Source organism: Polypterus senegalus, chromosome 4 (assembly GCF_016835505.1).
Source record: "Polypterus senegalus isolate Bchr_013 chromosome 4, ASM1683550v1, whole genome shotgun sequence".
NCBI lineage: Eukaryota > Metazoa > Chordata > Cladistia > Polypteriformes > Polypteridae > Polypterus > Polypterus senegalus.
In genome coordinates this window covers 34549692-34570849 of record NC_053157.1, presented here as the reverse complement: position 1 = coordinate 34570849, position 21158 = coordinate 34549692, and positions in this window count along the sequence as shown.

Below are 21158 nucleotides of genomic sequence, written 5' to 3'. Positions count from 1 at the left end.
CGCAGGTTCATCTTTGTCTGTCTTCAGAATTCTGCAGGCTCTTTTAAATCATTTTTTGCAAACTGTAATCTAACCATCCTGGTTTTATGGCTAACTAGTAGTGTGTATCTTGCAGTGTGGCTTCTGTATTTCTGTTCATGCAGTCTTCTGCAGATAGTTGTCTCTGACATATCCACATGGGTCTCCTGAAGGCTGTTTCTGATCTGTCAGACAGGCGTTTGGGGCTTTTTCTTTACCATGCTGAGTATTGCGTAATCAGCAATGAAGGCCTTCCTTGGCCTACCAGTCCCTTTGCGATTACTGAGCGCACCAGTGTGTTCTTTCTTCTTGATGCTATTCCAGACAGTTGATTTGAGTAATCCTAAGGTTTTACCAAAGTCTCTAATGGTTTTATTCTTATTTTTCAGCCTCATAATTGCTTCATTGACTTTCATTGGCGCAACTATTGTCCTTGTTTTAAACAATGGTAGCTACAGACTCCAAGGGGTAGAAGCAAGCCCAGGTATCTTATGGCTGCACTAATGAAGTAATGAAAGACACCTCAGGAATCACAAACACCTGTTAGGCCAATTGTCCCAAACCTTATGGTGTCCTGAAATGGGGAGACCGTGTAGACAAAGTGCTGTCATTTCTACATGGCGTGACTGAAATGTATTTATGCTTAAATGAAAGTCTGCAATGTGCATTTCAATCACATCTGAATTGTTTGATTTGTAATTTTAAACTGTGGAGAAGAGTGTTACAATACATCAAGGAAAAAAGTGTTTTTGTCCCAAACATTATGGAGGACACTGTATCTGTGCCCAAATTAAAAAAGGTGAACAATTGTACTCTATCCTAATTGAACAGCCAGATAATAATGATAGTAATAATCGGCCCCACTAAATAGGCACTGGGCAGCCGTTTTACTATCCATGATGGTGCCGATTATCTTCTGTATGCAACTGTAGATAAAATATGTTTCTGCAATAGAGAAAACTGTAATAAGCTTAAAACCCGCCTATTACTTTCCTGAACTCAGTTACTCAATATAGAGTTATGGTGAGAGTGGAGTGTACCCTGAAAGCATTAAGTATAAAGGTGGGGACCAAAACTGAATGATGTGCAGCTACTTTTCTAGGTTAAGAATTACGGTTGAAACTCGCCATAATCAATGAACTTACTGCCTTCTTCTATTAGTAGCATTAGGATTCCTTACTTGGGAGTTCAAGTTCATGGCTTTTTGTTTTTACAGCAAATACTCAGTAACCCTATGCCAACATCTTTACATCAACAGTAAATTGTTTTGCTGGGTAGTTTTACAGAGTAACCACATCATTGGGGATTTTTTTTTTTTTTGTAATTTTATTAATGAAATTATCGTTTGTATTCCTCATTTCCAGAAAGAAAATGAAACAGCATTGTAGGCAAAATGAGCATAATACACAGGTAGTTAAGATTTAAATTGATGAAAGTAATCTTTATTCATTTTGTTTTCCCATTCGCCTTAGGTTAATGGCCTTGATCCAACAGCTGAATGCTTGCCATAGGTATCCAGTATCTAAGGGTCCCAATGGGTCAAAGCAAAGAGGAATGTGGAAAAATCTGCTACATGAAGACATATGTGAAAAAGCTGTAGCTGTTGCAGTCGTAATTGCATAGCGTATCAGAGGATCAAGAAGCGGACTTTGGCATAAAGGACTTGTCACCTCCTAATTCGTATTTTTTTACGGAGCTTTGTGGGAATTTTTGTAATAAGTAAAACGTGTAAGAACCGCCAGGTCCTGCAGTTGGAGCAGCGCCGCAGGAGGTATACTCCCTCGACTACACAGGTGCTCGTTGCGTTGTTACCCCCAAAAGTACGGCAACACAGATTCATTCTGCAGGAAATAGAAGGGTGTACAACTTTAAAAATAAACGATGCTGCAACAATATCCTGCCATTTCCAGCCATGGTTTGATTAATGATTTTTTTCTGCCTAATAAAAGGTTCACAAACCATCTGTTTTTCTCCCTAATGCCTTGCCCAAAGGTTTCTTGTTCCTATTTCAGGCTTGAGGCCAACTGACATTCCTTTCCCCCTCTCTCACTCGCTCTCTCGCTCTTTTCTCTTTCTCTATCTCTCTTTCTCGCTCCCTCTCTCTCTCTCTCTCTTTCTTCATGTTCCCCCCTCTTTCTCCCCTCTCTCCTTCTCTCTCTTCTTGTAAACAAACCCCCACTCTTTTTAATCTTCCAGCGCCATTTCCTACTCGTCGTTATGCATATTCATTGCTAGTAAACATTTTCATCGACTACATTTAATCTCTTCCACTAGCAATTACCACTGAATGTTGTTTTGTAATGCAGAAGGGCCAGCACTTCCCTCCAATAACAGCTGGGTCACAGATGGGGCCTGAAGCCATAGCAGAAAATAAAAATTTACAAGATGCCAGTGGAATTTATTTTAGTAGGGAAGGCTTTTTTTTTTTTTTATGGAGTCACAGAGGAACCTTTTTCTCTGTTATCTGGATTCAATGAAATTTGCAGGCAAGGGGCAGGATTTGACATTTAATCAAAGGGGTCAGCAAGGTTTTTGAAACAATGAAAAGGGAAGAGAGAAAAGCAGGTGGATCTCATTACGCTTGTGCCACTGTCAATTTTTGAAGGGAAAAAGGGTCTGGCTCTGGAGACGCTCTGTACCTGATGATTTTTTACGAATAAGTGCATACTCACAAATGAGCACCCCAGAACCCAAAAAAACAAAAGAATGGAGAATGACAGCCCCCCACCATGCCTTCCAAAAGCACTTGGACTCGTGACAGTAACATTTTCACTTTGAACTGTGTACATTGCCTCTTTTGGATTCTGATGGGGTTTCTTTCATTGATATGTTCAATTTCAGAACCTCCTTTTAATACTCTCGTCCCTACAGTTTCTCTGTAAACAGTGCCAAAAATGAAAAGAGCTAATGCCCTGTTTTAGTTTTCTAACACTTCCCTAATCTTTTGAATAAAGCTGCTTTTGGAGAATTTAAAGATTAATAATTAGCAAGTGACTTTTAAACATTTTTGGCTCGCTGTCGCTACATTTGTGAGAAAAGAAGAACAAAGCAAGCAGATATGTCATGTATATACATCAATGTGCAGCTTGGGGGCAGAGCGCAATGTACAAGAGCACTCCGAGCTGAAAATCTCCAACATGGGCTGGAGATGCTGAACAGCTGTTTTATTTCTTTTTTTGTGTTGGTAAACCTGCTCTTTTATTATACTCCCTACTTGCAAAAATGTTTTGGCTGTGAACATTTATTAATCGTTAATAATGCAGAATAACTAACAATAGTGCGAGTTTTGACTGCTATTTTTTGGAGTGGTTTTGGCACATTTTCTATAAGTGCCTATATGGCGGTGCAGGTTGCTATATTCTGTTTACACTTGTTTAGCATTTCTCACACTAGCGCCAGGGTGCAGTTTTATACATCATGCAGGAATATTTGAAGCTTATTATTGTCCATTATTATTTTTTTTTTTACAAACTGGCAATAATTGATTTATTTTTATTTGTAAAATTCTGTATGTAAACCATGCACGTGTACATTTTATAAACATAAGTAAAATATTCCATGCACACTGTCCATATTAGGACTGCAACTTACTGTACCTAATATGTGATATAGCTCATTTTTACTCGTAACACTATTGTTGATGGGGTGGCACGGTGGCACAGTGGTAGCGCTGCTGCCTCGCAGTTAGGAGACCTGGGTTGCTTCTCAGGTCCTCCCTGCGTGGAGTTTGCATTTTCTCCCCGTGTCTGCCTGAGTTTCCTCTGGGCACTCCTGTTTCCTCCAAAGACATGCAGGTTAGGTGCATTGGTGTGTGGGTGGGTGTGTGTGTGCCCTGCCCGGGGTTTGTTCCTGCCTTATGCCCTGTGCTAGGATTGGCTCCAGCAGACCCCCGTGACCCTGTGTTAGGATATAGCGGGTTGGATACTGACTGACTAACTATTGTTGGTAAAAAGAAAAAAAAAATCCTATATTTGAGGCTGGCATTTTATTTTTTATTTTAAACCAATATTTACCATTTTTAATAATACCGGGAATATATCCACTTAATTAAAAAAATGAGCAAACATTGGAAATAAGGTATCTGAGCAGGTTTTCTAGGAAAACTACTTTAAAATTTGCTTTTCATAAGAAACAGTTTGCTTAGTTGTTATGTGATGTTAATATTAAGCCAAGCTGTGTCTTTGTTTTAGATAGATAGATAGATAGATAGATAGATAGATACTTTATTAATCCCGTTTTAGTATTACTTTATAAAGATTCTTATATACTGTGACAGATGGCCAGGGCCCTCACCCAGCCGGGACGCCTCGATCATGGAAGGACCTGGGGAGAGAGCTTATTGTAGATACTATCTCCCCTGGAGCACTAGAGGGCAGCCTCTCTGGCTTGCAGCAGGGCAATGGGTTTGAAGCATGGAAGCTCAGGCCTGCTAGGGCCGGTGGCCACCACCAGGGGGCGTCTGGACCTTTGCCGAGTCCTATTTAGGTTGTGGGTATGGCGGAAATGCAGCTGGAAGAAGCTCATTGGACACCTGGAGTCCTTCCGAGTGTCCTATAAAAGGAGCCAGTTACCATCACTATTCGTAGAGCCAGAGTTGGGAGGAGGTGGACGAAGTTTGCCAGGTGAATAGTGAAGGCAGAGAAAGAAGAAGGAAAGGGTTTGGTGCTGGACTGTACATTTGGTGCTTTGTGTACGGAGCTGTGGGGAGCAGAGATAAAGCGTTTCCCTGTGTATATAAACGTGTGCTGTGTGGCAAACTCGTGTCTCTGCCTGTCTGTGTCAGGTTAGGGTGGCTGTACGCGCCCCTGGGGTCCACAATACTTTATAAGCTGTTAAAAGGTATAGAAATTATAGTACTCTGGCAACTCACAGAACCTGGATGCAGTTTGATTTTTGCTCTGATTTTCCTTGGAGTTTCCTCAACTCAAAGATGAGCTGTTAGGTTGGTTGGAAATTTTAATTTAGATAAGCCGAAGTGAATTTGACTTTGTACCTGATGATGGACTACAAATCCATTCACTGTGGGTCCATGAATTTCCCTCTTTGCTGCTGGGAGATTGTCCGATTTCCCATTACTCTGTACTGGATGCAGAAAACGGCTGGATTATTAGAGCTGATAGAGTTAGAGTAGGGTGGTGCTACTCTGCAAATTGAGAAAAAGGTTAACACTTGGAAATAAGCAGCACTAAAAAACAGTAACTTGAATCCAAGTATAAAAGTAAGAGACAGAAGTATCAGCAAATTCAAATACAAATAAGGCTGAACAGACATGAGCGTTTTGTTTTACTTTTATTTTCAATAATAAAATAAATAATAAAATACACAGTATATATAGTGAGGACGTTCCTTGACAACAACTGGATGGCAAAGCGCAGGTCAAGCTCCACAGAGACAGAGAGCAGCAATGAAGGGGCCAGTAGGCGGCTGGATGTTGTGGAACACATGGCCGTGATCACAGAATTAAACTAATAATAAGCTTTTGCTCTTTCCTTCTCTCTGTCTGTTTCATTTCTCTCTCTCAGTGAGGAGCATTGCCTTCAGGCATCCGACTGCCTCCATAGTTGCTTTTTGCGGGCCTTATATCTGCTCAGTGATAGGCAGAGCTTCACTGCTCACCATTCTGATGTTTTTGCCAGTGGTGAAGGTATTAAATATTTATGAGCTCGGTGATCACTCTTGGGCTCCAGTGCTTCTTAAAATCTTTCCAGTCTGAAATACATCTGTGGTCACAAATTTGGCACCGATACTGTGATGGCCTGATATTTTGCTCTGTGCTCTGATCCCTACAATTGTTTTGAAAATGGGCACAGAAAATCAAACAATCAAACTCTCTCTCTCTCTCTCTCTCTCTCTTCTCTCTCTATATATATATATATATATATATATATATATATATATATATATATATTTAAAACATACACAATACACTTTAACAGCCCGACAATTCATTGAAATAATGAAATACAGATGAGACAAAGAACCATAGATACATAAAAGCAAGAAGATTGTCATGGAAGGAAGCCAAGACAAATGAGCAGTTCACCAGAGAATATGCAGCAATTATTTACTATTGTAGCATGAATAAATGAAATGCAATAAACCCATTACTAAGGTCATCTACTGCAAAATGTACGCCATCAAAATTTCTGATTTGAAGCTAATGCTGTGAATTTATTTAAATCTATTAATTTCAAGTTTTGCACTCCTTGAACAAAGGAAAAGAAACGTTCCGTGCAGAGGCCTAGGTGCTTATTTCACTCCCTGTAAGCACTAGTTAAACGTGGAATATGACCATTTTGTTCATGATTTAAATTTCACTGCAGCACCTCAGTTTAGACATAAACTGAGGCATTGCTGTTAAAGGTGCTATATTTTGGACAAGATGTGGAGGAAAGGTGTTGTTTTCTCCTTGTCTTAATCTGTTAATGATCCCCTTGGTGGTACATGTTTGCAATCCAGTTAATTCTACAACATGTAAAACCTTTTAACACTTTATATTTATCAATATCACCCAGATTTGATATGAAAGTGCTAATATATAACAGAATTGTGAAACTGTGCTGCCATGTTGGTACTTCAGTGTGAAAGCTCTGGTGTTCTCTGTATTATCGGCTTAAATTTCAACAACTCCTGCCAGTGCAGTTTCTTTTCCACATGTCACTCTCTTTTGCTTCCTACCAGGGCTCTTATTTGACTCTGTAACCTTAACCCAGATCATGATGCTTTTTATAAAGGCTGTTCACAGTATTCATCAGCTAATTTGCATGTGTCATGCAGTACAATTCTAGAATACAATACTATTTTGAGAAATTAGGTAGGTTCTGCTACTTAGGTGACATGTCCACTGAATGTGAAGGTACAGACATACAATAGTGAGGGTGAGAAGAAACTCAAAAGGACACGTCAAAAGGAGTTTCCCTGACATGAAGTATAATGTTTATGAAAACTGTACTGTATGCGCTATGGGAGTGAGACGTGGCCAGTGAAGGTGAAACATGAAGCAAAGCTGGGGGAATGGAGATGAGGACGATCAGATGGAGGCATGGAATGTTACACAGTGAAAGAAAGAGATCCTGCTCTGCTGGGCCCTTGAGCAAGGCCCTTAACCTTCAATTGCTCCAGGGGCGCTGTACAATGGCTGAACCAGTGCTCTGAACCCAAGGGGTATGCGAAAAGTAACAAACTCCTAATACAAGAAATTGTATATGGTGAAATAAAGAACAAAAAAAAAGTGAAGGCTGAGCCAAGGGAAAGACTTGGTGTTTAGGAGATAACAAGTGCTCTCCTGAGCACAAACAGAGTAAGTTGGTTTAAGCATGTGCAGTGAAAAGCAGAGGATGGTGTAGTGAAGGGTAAAGAGCTGTACCAAGATGGCAGGGCAAGGAATGAGGCCTTGAAGAAGGCCAAAGAAAATGTGGTGGGAAAAGGCATTGGATGATATAAAAAGAAGAGATCTGATCTGATTTTTCAAAGAAGTATCAGGTGTGCTAATTGATAGTATTCTTGACATAGTAAACTCGTTATTAGATACAGGGGTCTTCTCAGACTGTCTTAAGAGTGCTGTAGTTAAACCCCTACTCAAGAAAAATAATCTTGATCCCTCTGCTTTTGAAAATTTTAGACCCATTTCTAACTTGCCTTTCTTTAGTTAAATTTTAGAGAAGACAGTCATTATGCAGTTAAATGACCACCTAAATAAACATGCTATTCTTGATAAATTTCAGTCGGGTTTTAGAACAAATCACAGCACAGAAACTGCACTCATTAAAGTAGTAAATGACTTGCGGGTAAATGCAGACAGAGGACATTTATCTGTTCTCATCCACTTAGATTTGAGTGCCGCATTTGACACCATTGATCATAATATTCTTAGAAATCACCTCAGTCAATGGGTGGGCCTCTCTGGCAGTGTCTTAAATTGGTTTGAATCCTACCTGGCAGGGAGAAAATTCTTTGTTAGTTGTGGTAATTACAACTCAAAGACACATGATATCCGATATGGTGTTCCACAAGGCTCTATCCTGGGTCCGCTGCTCTTCTCAATCTACATGCTTCCGTTAGGTCAGATTATCTCAGGGCACAACGTGAGCTACCACAGCTATGCTGATGACACACAGCTGTATTTATCAATAGCACCTGATGACCCAGACGCTGTTAATTCACTAACACAATGTCTTACTTTTGTTTCTAATTGGATGAATAGTAATTTTCTCAAGCTAAGTAATGAGAAAACAGAAATTTTAGCGATTGGCAATAATGGAGACAATGAGATTATTAGAAATAAACTTGATGCAGTAGGATTAAAAGTCAAGATGGAGGTAAAGAACTTAGGGGTAACTGTTGACTGTAACCTAAATTTTAAATTGCATATTCATCAGACCACTAGGACAGCATTTTTTCACTTAAGAAACATAGCTATAGTTAGACCTCTTATATCACTGAAAGATGCTGAGAAATTAGTTCATGCTTTTGTTTTCAGTCGACTAGATTACTGTAACGCACTCCTCTCAGGACTACCCAAAAAAGACATAAATCATTTGCAACGAGTGCAGAATGCAGCTGCTAGAATCCTAACTAGGAAAAGAAAATCCGAGCACATCTCTCCAGTTTTGATGTCACTACACTGGTTACCTGTGTCATTCAGAGTTGACTTTAAAATACTGCTTACGGTTTACAAAGCCTTAAATACCGTAGATAATCGCGTATTAGTCGATCTCACAGATAAGTCGAGTATATTTTTTAAGCTGAAAATTACAAAATTTGTTATCACCCGTGTATAAGTCGAGGGTAAAACTTGGGTTTTTTCATGGCCCGTTGTCTTAATAAGTACGGTCTTCTCACCAATACCTGCTACAGTTCGATTCCCCGGCATATCAAATGTCATTGGCGTTTCATCCATGTTACCAATGTTACTGAGATCAAAGTCATGCCTTTGTCTTTTCTTGATAATAAATTTATGAAAGGAACTGACCTTTTCTTCTAGATCTTTCAGCAGCTTCTGCGTGATTTTTGTTCGCTGATGAAGGCACAGCCCATATCTGTTCATAAACCGCGTACACCTGCCAGCCGATGCTTGAAATTCCAACAAAGGCTTATGTCATGTTATGGGTCCACAGATCTCTTAGCAAAGGCCATTTTAGTTTTTAAATAAACAATCACCGTGCTCGCGACTTGGCGAGCCGTAGGGCTATCTGCGGTGTGGCCGTTTCTCACCTAGTGCACAGGTGAGGGACTGCCCATATCCGTGATTGTTCCTATGGCTAATGTGCTGCAGCTGCTATGTCCTCTCTGCATATAAAGAGAAGTGCGAGTCAGTTAGAGAGGAAGGAAAAACGGAGTACAAAAAAAAAAGTTGGAGGTGGCTGGAAAAAGCTGGAGAAAGCAGAAGAGAGAGAGAGAGAAGGTGTGCGAGTGGGCAAGCGAGCAAATGAGTGTTCGCAGGCGTGGAAGCCAAAACAGAGTAAAAAAAAAAAACAAGGAAGAGAGAGAAAGATGGAGGGGTCTGGAGAAAGTAGGAGAGAGAGAGAGGTGTGCGAGTGGGCGGCGACAGCCGCTGGCAGCTGTGTGGTAGCCTGGGTGCTAGGCCGGTTTTTAAAGGATTGTTTTTCTAGTTTATTGATTTTTAAACCTCTACGTTTGCTTTATGGATTATTTATTTAATGAAGAGTTCTTTTGAATCACTGCACTGTTTACTTTGAACACTGATTTTGATTGACTGTTTTAAATAAAAGCACTGTGCACTGTGCCATTACCCAAATTCTATGGAAAATTGTGTTGCCCCGCTGATAAGTCGACACTGTTTGTTTGAATGAATTTTAAGGCATAAATTTTTCGACTTATACGCAAGTATCTACGGTAATTTTGCTCCATCTTATATATCGGAATGTCTGACACCTTATATTCCAAATCGTAACCTTAGATCCTCAAATAAGTGTCTGCTTAGAATTCCAAAAGCTAAACTTAAAAGAAGTGGTGAGGCGGCCTTCTGCTGTTATGCACCTAAAATCTGGAATAGCCTGCCAATAGGAATTCGCCAGGCTGATACAGTGGAGCACTTTAAAAAACTGCTGAAAACACATTACTTTAACATGGCTTCCTGATAACTTCACCTTCATTTAATCCTGATACTCTGTATATTCAATTCATTATAATAACTATTCATGGTGGCTCTAAAATCTGTACTGACCCCTACTCTCTCTTCTGTTTCTTTTCCTGGTTTTCTGTGGTGGCGATCTGCGCCATCACCACCTAATCAAAACACCGTGATGTTACTACATTGATGGATTAAAAGCCAGAAGTCTGTATGACCATCATCATCAAGTCCTTCCATGAGAACCCTAAATACAAAGATGACTGTTTCATTTACGTTAGGTAGAATGCCCAGAGGGAACTGGGAGGTCCTGTGGCCTGGAACCCCTACAGATTTTATTTTTTTTTCTCGAGCTGTCTGGAGGTTTTTTGTTTTTTTTCTCTGTCCTCCCTGGCCATCGGACCTTACTTTTATTCTATGTTAATTAGTGTTGTCTTATTCTAATTCTTACTTTGTCTTTTATTTCTCTTTTTCTTCATCATGTAAAGCACTTTGAGCTACATTATTTGTATGAAAATGTGCTATATAAATAAATGTTGTTGTTGTTGTTGTTGACTCTAAATGTTGTCATGGACTGTGATGAGTTCATGAAAACATTTGGGGCAACTGGCTAACTTGGGCAAATCCCACAATTAAATTGATGGTGAGGATAATGACAGTTCTTGGCAGAAGGACACTTCTATGAATCTTGTGTGTTCATCCATAGAGGGATTATTGAAGCTTCGTTAGTTTTTATTCAGCTTTAAGTCAATTTTACAGACAAACATTTTTGTACAAACGGAGTCTGTCCATCCACCCATCCATTTTCAAACCAGCATAATCCAATTCAGGGTCAGAAGTGGCTAATTCCTATCTGAGCAGCATTGTGCCCAAGGAAAGAACAAACCCTGAATTAAATTCCTGTCCACCATAGAGAGTCATAGGGCGTATTAATGCATAAACCAATATTAACTCATACAGCACTAATTTAGAATTTCCATTTAACATAATAAAGTAAATTCTGCATATTATTTTAACCTTACTCTAAACTATTAACTATGTTAGTGTTCACCATGAGTTATATTACAATGACATCTTCTGCTGTTTTCATTGTTTTCGCTTCACACTTATAATGTCCTGGAGTTCTGTGGAGTGAATTGCTTGTTTCCTTTATGATTTAGCATTGGAGTAATAGAGATGCTGCTGTATTTGCAGTGTGATCCAATAGAGTGCAGGCCTTGGCCTATGCTTGGCCTGTGCTTTACGATGGACTGGCACCCCATTCAGGGTTATTTTCACCTCACATCCATTGATGTGATAGAAGCTGGCTGCCATGATCCTAAACTGGATAAGAGGATTGAAAAATAGATGAGAGATGGGGGCACTATAGGGCATAGGGTGGCATCATAATGTTTTTTTTCCTCATGCATTTGTTACTGAAGGGAAATTTTTTATTTTTTTGTAAAGAAATAGAGATTCAAATCAACTTCTTTTTTTAAGAGAGAGACAGAGAACGAGAGAGAGTTCTGTTAGGATTGATGGTTGGAGAAAGTTTATTAAATGGAAGCTGGTCTCCGTGTGTGTATAGCCAGGGGGTACATGAGTATTGGTCTCACTTTCTTTAAAAGGTGACGCAGATACCACCTAAATTGACTGCTCTGTGAACCTTTACACAGTTGCTATTGAATCATTGTCCCTGTTTCACCTTCAATATTATTTAATCATTGCCGAAATGCTTCAACACAGGGCTCACTGTGAAACTAACCGCTGACTTCAATTCAGTTGTTGATGAACCCTGTGTCTTCCGGAAATGGCATTAATAATAATTTAGTGAGAAACAATGAATTACATTACGACACAGAGTGGTCTCTCTATGCTCTAAATGTAGCCTCAATCTAAATATTTTACTTATTTTTAATTCTTTCATTTAACTGTAACCTATGTTTTTATAGCAACATGACACATCTACTACAGACATGCAAAATAATTAGGGGCTGGAATCAGAAAATGTTATTCTTGTTTGATATATTTATTAGTAAAACATATTTTACAATATTATATGTCTCTTCTACTTCCTTTAAAAATAGATATTAAACATACTAAAATTATGTTCAAAGTGACACAGTGTGGGTGAAAATCCATATGCCTTTTGCAAGTGTTCATATGTTGCAAATGTCTCTCAGATGTTTAGTTTTATCTTCCCTACAATGAAAAATACTGCCAAATACAGTATTTTAAAATAAACTAATAAAAATGTATACATCATGACATCTACATTATAAAGTCACATCCATTAATACATTTAATACTTAATGTTAAGGAATTAAATTGAAATGCTAAAAATAACAGAAGGGGTCCTGTAGCCAGTGGTGTTTCAGACGTTAAAGTTCTGGTGGGGTGATACCAGAATTTCCCATTTGTGGGCAGACTTCTCTAATGTAAACATTAACTCACCTACTGACAAGCATGCATGTTCACGCACCCTTCACATCACAAAAAAATCAAACAATGGGGATGCTGGTGCCTGGTCTGTCTTAATTGTCATCAGATCATTGTGGCACCCTCTGGCATTTCCATCATCTGACAAAATACGGCAATTTGGATTTAAAAGCTGAGTAAATTTAGCCTCAAACCCACTTGCTGCACAGGAAAATATATTGGCTATGACTTGCTTAAACTGAAACTGCAACATCTCAAGTTTAGAATTGAATGACTTTAAAGTGAAAAAGGACAACCCACAACAACATGGAAAGAATGTGCAGATTCGAAGTGCACACTGCAAGGGTGTCAGGTGTTCGCTGGTCAGTACAAAGTCAACAAATAATTGAGAAACGATTTTCTACATATACACTTAGGTCCATAAATATTTGGACAGTGATACAGTTTTCGTAATTTTTAGCTCTGTGCGCCACCACAATGGATTTGAAATAAAGCAATAAAGTGTTTAGCAAAAACATTTTTATACATGGACCCCCTATTTTCAGGGGCTCAAAAGTATTTGGACAAACTAACATAATATGAATATAAAGATCATGTTCAATACTTGGTTGAAAATCCTTTGCACTCAATGACTGCTTGAAGCCTGAACCCATGGCCGTCTCCAACTGCTGGGATTCCCCCTCACTGACCTTTACTGCAGCTGCTGTTCAGGTGCTGTTTGTCTGTTGGGCTTTCTGCCTTCAGTTTTGTTTTCAGCAAGTGAAATACATGTCCAATTGGGTTGAGGTCGGATGATTGACTTGGTCATTATATGATATTCCACTCCTTTGCCTTGAAAAGCACTTGGTTTGCTGTCACAATATGGTTTGGCTGATTGTCCATCTGTACTGTGAAGCACTGACCCATTAGTTTTACAGCATTTGTCTGATTATGAGCAGAGAGTATAGCCCTATACACTTCAAAAATCATCCTGCAACTTTAGTCAGCAGTCATATCATCAATAAACACAAGTGACCCACTTCCATTGGCAGTCACCCATGCCCATGCAATAACACCACCTCCACCATGTTTCACAGATGATGTGGTATGCTACAGATCATGAATTGTTCCTTGTCTTCTCTATCCATCATTCTGGTACATATTGATCTTAATTTCAAAAGCAAAGTCTAATCTGTCCTTCCTATGCTTGAGGATTACCAATGGTTTTCACCTTGTGGTAAACCATCTGTATTTACTTTAGTGAAGTCTTCTCTTGATTGTAGACTTTGGCCATGATAGGTCTATCTCCCAGAGAGTGTTCTTGGTTTGGCTAAATGTTGTGAACTGGTTTTTCTTCACCAAGGAAAGGATTTTGTGGTCATCCAGGATGGTTGTTTTCCATGGTTGTCTGGGCCTTCTGGTGTTTCTGAGCTCACTATTGTGTTCCTTCTCTTTAAGAATGTACCAGATGGTTGATTTGACCACTCCTGGTGTTTCTGCAATCTCTCAGATGGCTTTATTTTTTTTTCTCTGCCTGATGATGGCCTGTTTCTACTTGTGTGAACAGTTCTTTGGAGCTCATATTGAGAGTTCACAGTGACAGCTTCCAAATGCAAATTCCACACTTGGCATCAGTTCCGGACAGTTTACCTACTAAATATTTAATTAAATAATGAGGCAATTGTTCACACCTGGCCATGGAACAGCTTGTTAGGCAATTATCCAAATACTTTTAAGCCCCTTAAAATAGGGGGACCATGTATAAAAATGGCTGTTTATTCCAAAATGGTTCATATGATATTTATGTTAAACCCTTTGAATTAAGGCTGAAAGCCTACACTTCATTCGTGTAATTATTTTTTAATTTCAAATCCATTGTGGTGCCAAAATTATGAAAACTGTGTCAGTGCCCAAATACTTATGGACTTAACTATATACTTGTTCATTCTAGATTAGGATTATATGTTTCTGTGATGGTTTCTTTTCTATGAACTGGAAGCATATAAGTAGGCTTCCATGGTATTTTTTTCAAATTTAGCAAAGACCCCCTTAGCAGTGGGTGAAAATTTAAGACATAATGAAATTTAGAAGGTTCCCCAAAAAATGATATAGACCTAAATTTAATATCCCACATGTAATACAATTATTATATGAAATATTACATAAATTATATATACATTTTTATATAAAATATTACATGTGAGAAGTGATGACGAAGGTGGTAGGGATGAGACCGGCGCCTGTACGCATGTGCCACACGACCGCCCTAATGGCCGCTGTCAAGAGTTGAATCTACAATAAAATAAAATAAAAATAAAAAGAGGAATAACCTTGGAGGTCAATCATCACCCTGAAAGTGAACAGCAGACATCACGTAGTACATGTGTACCAAATTTCAGGTCAATAGGTCAAAAGGTTTATGAGCTACAGGTGATGGAAAATCCTGGACAGTCAAACAGACAGCCACGGTAGCATATCATATAAGAAGATAAACACTAACATTATGAGATTCAACCATTTCAAAACAAGACCAGCTGTGTGTAAAACATCAGAACTTATCTTCTTCTATAACAATTTTCACCTCCCTTTTTTCTCTTGAAAGACAAAATCACAGTAAACTGTTCATGCCAAATGCATGGCATTGTGTTGATTTATTTCCATATTTATGTTAGAACTCCTCCCAGGAAGGCAATTTCTATTACACAGATGAACAGAAAACATATCCTTTCCTTGAGAAAAATAGTTTCAGTGATAAAACGATTATTATCCAGATTCCTTTGTTGTCACAAACGTGTATTGGAAACAAGATAGGCATATTTTCTTATATCGAAATGTTTCCCATTTCACAAAGGACGTATTCAACAAATTTTTAGGCTTTTATTTGCCGAGGTACTCTGTGCCCCATTGATTACATTATTAAACACCAGGGGCCTCATGTATAAACGGTGCGTACGCACAGAAATGTTGTGTAAGAACTTTCCCACGTTTAAATCGTGATGTATAAAACTTACACTTGGCGTAAAACCACACACTTTTCCATGGTACCTCATACCTTGTCGTGCGCAAGTTCTCCACTCGGTTTTGCAGACTGGCGGCACCCAGCGTCAAAGCAATGCTACTGTTCCTGTGTGGTTACACCTTATTTTCCTGACGTGGCTTTATAAATACACTGAAACTAACCGCATATTGTTTATTAGTGTAACGCATCTGATTGTAATTAACTTGTAACAATATAATAGTCCAGGGAATAGCCATAGCATTCCAAATACCATAACAGTTTTAGCGTTGTTACTCTCACTGCACCTTCTTCTTCTTCTTCTTCTTCTTCTTCTTTCAGCTCCTCCCTTTAGAAGTTGCCACAGCGGATCATCTTTTTCCATTTTACTCTCACTGCACCACTCAGAGTATTTATATCACTGTATCTGAGTGTGAATCACAGCAGCAGCTGATCGGAAAGAGAATTATCGGGATACAGCTTCAAGCACACGCTGCCTCAGCCACGGCAAAACGTATCAAAGCCTTTCCTGTACGGACGCGTATTTACATATGATGATGATATCATTTTTAAGGTGAAATGCAGCAAAATATGTTTATAATATTATACAGATAAAACTTTAACTTCATTTAAATAATCTATATTCTTCACTGGGAGTGTCATGAAGGATAGAATAATTAAACATGTACTATGAAGATATTTCAATGTTCCTTAAACGTTTTGAAGACTCGGCGCTCTAAGCTTACAGATGGCTTAACTTCTATTACAGAGCTGATTGTGAGGTGATTGGGTATTTGGGGAAAGAAAAGCAAGGCTACGCCAATATATATTGAATATAAAACTGAAAGAGAAAATATATGCTGTGTCATGAGCACAAAGCGGCTATGCAGTGTCTGCAACGGACGTTGCCATCCACCGTGCATAAGCTACCTTACTGACATTGGCGAGCGAAGGAGCCACCGATTCTTCCTCTGTCCAGTTCCACCACAAGCCTAGAGCCACCCCTGAGTACTGCTGCAATAAATTATTTCATCGAAGGTCTCACACAATCACTGCGCCGTGAAAGCTATGTTTAATAACGTGCTTTAACTCCTATCATCATAAAAATGATATCACATATATATCTCAGTATTTTAGTTATTCAGATAGCTGTAATATCACGAATGTAATGGATTCTGTGTCCAGTTGGAGGAAGAGAGCCAGTTTAAGAAGCAAGTAGTAATTCACACACATAGAGCACATAGAAGATCAAATACAAAACAAAGCATTTAACGTTCTACTTTAATTACAATGTGATTTGAGAAACTGGTTAATTAAACGATTTTAAGATGAAGTTTATGATGTTCTATTTTAATGACAAAAGAAACTACGTGATTAAAGTGGAAATGTCGAGAGTGAAGTTGACATTTCGTGCTTTTTCCCCACTGTGTGCCTTTTTTTCTCTGTACCCTAATAAGCTTTCATATGACACTCAGTTGGCGGGCTACAACTCGCCTTTTCACGGCGACTTTGATATGTGACTTCTTTTTTATTTCTGGCACTGTGCGATTTTGTGAACGTGAGCTTTCAAGTTTCTCCAACACGCTATGTCACTCGATCAACTTCCTTTTGTTGACTATACCACGGTTTATTTGAACAAATACTATGTTTTTCCTTTGCCTCCACTTGGTATTCGCTGAAATTTTTATATTTTCCCCCGTGCTTTTCACATTGTCTTTTCACAGAAGGCTGAGCTTAAGGGCGATTTATATTGGTTTGCATATTCAAAGAGGCTTAATTCTGGGAGGAGTTGGGGCGTTACATAAAGCGTGTGCACGAGCATTACTTTTCACGCTGATCAGGATTTATGTAGCGGAAGAACGTGGAAGTTGGAGTGCGCACAGATTCCTGCATCTGGATTTTTCTGTGCGTGAGCACATTTTGGTTTTTGTGCTTATGCCATGTTATAGTGCGAGTTCTACGCATGGCGTTATACATGAGGTCCCAGGAGCGACTATGTATTTGTTTTATATGTATAGAAAACATTTAACTTTAGGACACAATTTAGTGTGACAAATGCATACTCTATATACAATATATATGGATAAATAACATCTATTTGAACCATACAGAACTTATGCTTTAAGCATTTTTCAAAAAGCTAATTAGAAACATTTAATCGATGATTACAGTAACAGAAAACAGGGAATAACATAATATTTGAATTGATATTAATTACTAGATTAGATACACTATTAATCCTGAGGAGAAGTTCAGATACATACAGCAGCAAAAACATAAAAAACAAGGATACATACTCACAGTACAGATAATACAGCCAATCAATCAATCAATCAACAAATAAATAAATAAATAAATAAACAGATAAATGTATATTATGCAGAAATTTCAAAATGAACTTAGAGTATGTCAGAAGGAACCTTTGAATTGCCCAAGAGCAGTGGGCAACAAAAAAACCCAGAGGCGCTTCCTAGCACACTGTGGTGGAATGAGCCTGTGGCTGAAAGTGCTGCAAGAGAGCGCCTCCTTTGGGGAATGGAGGGGTTTTTTCATGATGGCATCCAATTTTTCCATCATCCTTTTTTCCACAACAGTGTGTCCAGAGTTTGCCATGTGATGGAGCAGACTTCGAGATAAATTTATTTGGTCATTGTGCATCTTTTGTGCTCAAGTTGCTTCCCCAGAGGCTCCTTGGAACACCAGAAGTCCACCATCAGCTTTTTTGTCTTTCTAACAGCTTTTAATAGTCTACATATTATAAAACATATTATAAACCTTCATAACATGATATAAAACAATGCAAAATGACATTTATATATTTATACTTCCTTTTATTATCAGATTTAAGATAATAATAATTAGTGATTAGATGTTGAGATGATCATTGAGAAATAAACAAACTGATGCCTCCTAGAACTTAAGATAAATTGTTTTTAAAATAAATTGAGTAAATAAACTGAGTAATATTTTTTACTAGTAAAATTCATATAACTTCTGGGTCTGACGTTATTGAGGACGTCACTTTCGGTCCCAACGACATCACTTCCGGTTCCAGTTCTGATGATGTCACTTCCTGCACTAGCCTATATATATATATATATATACATATATATATATATATATATATATACATATATACATACACACACACATAATACAGTACATTTATTTTAGAATTAAACATTTTTCTTCTTCTTAGAATATTTTTAAACAGGATTTATGCAAACTCTTGCAACTTACTCAAAGAAATACAGTACAAAAATAAAAATAAACATAATTATGTATTCATTTTAAAAAATATTCAGTTTTTATTAGAAACACAAAAAAGCAATGCAGATTGAGTTTAGATTTTAAGATTAGGTTACATCAAAAATGTAGAGAGCTGATCACATGAATACAAGTGGTGTTTTAAATTGACCAGCAGGCAACTGAGCTGATTTTTTTAACACCCACTTCTAAAAAGGGAAATATAGTGAGTGTAAAATTAAATACAAGTCTGATCTGACATATCACATTTTAGATTTCCTCGTTACCACTTCCATAAACAATTTTGAAGCCAAGAAAGTAAGCATGCTGCTTGAAGCATTCCTTCAAAAATGCAAACATTGAACAGCTGGCCAAAGTTTCCTGAACAACTGAATGACACACACACACACACACACAGAGAATCTGTGAAATTTGAATATAATGATAGGTAAAGTGTAAGAAGTTTTTTTGAACATCATGCTTTTTACAGCAAATGTATAAAGTTAGAAGTCAGAAAACAGAGAGGAGGTTAAGTTTTTTTGTAGATCAAGCAAATCAGAACATGAGAGAATATCAGAATTGAAAATAGCAAAAGCATTTAGAAAGCCATTTAATCCAGTTCAAGGTCACAGAGGCCGGATACTATCCAGGTAAATACGCATTAATTGTAAAAAGATTTATTTTTTTTCAGTTAAAGCCAATAAGCAGTCATATACACAGTAAAACAGAATCTGAATCCTTGAAGGGGATTCTCCCAGAGTATAACCCTTGGGAGCATGAGAGAAATAGAATCTTAGGCCAGTGTAAATAAATACCCAGTAGTTCTCTAATTATTTTTCTAGCTTAGCCCAATTCAGAGTCCTGGGGGGCACATCCTGGATGTGTATAGGCTATTATGGTGCACTCACCTAAGCATGGCTATTGTAGGGTCATCAGATCTTTGTGAGGTACGGGTGGACCAGCACGTTCAGAGGAAAATCCATGCAGATACTGGTAGAATTTGTAAGCTCCACATAGACATTTTCTAAGCTGAGATTAAAAACACAGGAGCTGTGAGGTAGCAAACCACTGCATCACTGTGGAACATTTAAATCATTTAACAGAATGAGGTCATTTGCAAAACATGGGTGCTGTACATGTTATGTTAAATAGGTAATAACAAGAAGGTGTGCCCTTAATAAAGTATCAAAAGTGAGATTTCTAGATAATTGAAAAGGCAGGTAGCTGTACAAATAGGAATTTACGGAACCATTTCATCCTGTTTAATAACATAAAACATTATAAAAATAATGTACATGGCCATGGATATTTTTGTACAGAAGGCCAGGGGTTCAGCAAAGCCATGAGCTGGTGCTTTTCACGCAGGTGGTGCAGTGGTTTAGCTGCTGCTCTGCAGTAAGTAGGTTGTGGGTTTGCTTCCTTGTTCCACCCTGCATGGAGAGCGTTTTGAGTAGTGAGTAAAGCACTATATGAATGTAAAGAATTAATATTATAACCTCAGGAGATTTAAGGTAACCCTTATATAACTCTAACAACTGAAGTAAAAAACGGCCACCCTTTGCCACAGGATTCAGTGCTTATAGTTTGGAAGACGAGTACAGAGGTTCACTGTCAGTAGTGGATTATAGTTTGCTTCCTTATTCTTATTCCTTTTTTTCCCATCTTTCCACCTTTTTCTTCTCAGTGTGTGTGCACATTTAAGTAATTGTTTTGCAGGATCCAAGAGATATGTGATTGGGCAGGTGTGGACATGAGATCGGCATGTGACACAGAGGCCATTTTCCCAATGAAAGGAAAGCCCAGGGAGATGGGAAAATTTGCAGCTGGACAAAATTTGATTATAAAAAGCATTTTTAGCACACTTCTTTTGTGCTTTGTTTTGATTCCCATTTCCTGCACAGTACGACTTATTTCAGCTCATTGGAGCTAGTTGGCATAGGCAGATACATTTACCCACCTATAATTGAATGGTAGAAGAAAGAAATTACTGGCAAAGTTTTCCTTTTCATGATTGCTGGCTGCTATTGTGGTTAAGCAAAGTAGCAGCCAACAAATTAAAACGGAAAAATAATACCAGAAGAAATCAAATCAAAAGAGACACGCAAGGATTAGTCAGAAATATGAAAAAAGTGTCACACCCCATGGTCCTTAACCAACGGTATCTCAGTACCTAAGAGCATGTGGTAGGAATCTAAAACCAAGACAATAAAGGAGGCAGACAAGGGAGGTGCTAATGCATAAATATGTATATTTATTGTGCAATAAATAATTAAACAAATTGCTCAAAATCAGTAAATATAGCCATCCATCCATTTTCCAACCCGCTAAATCCAAACACAGGGGTCTGTTGGAGCCAATCCCAGCCAACACAGGGCACAAGGCAGGAACCAATCCCAGGCAGGGTGCCAACCC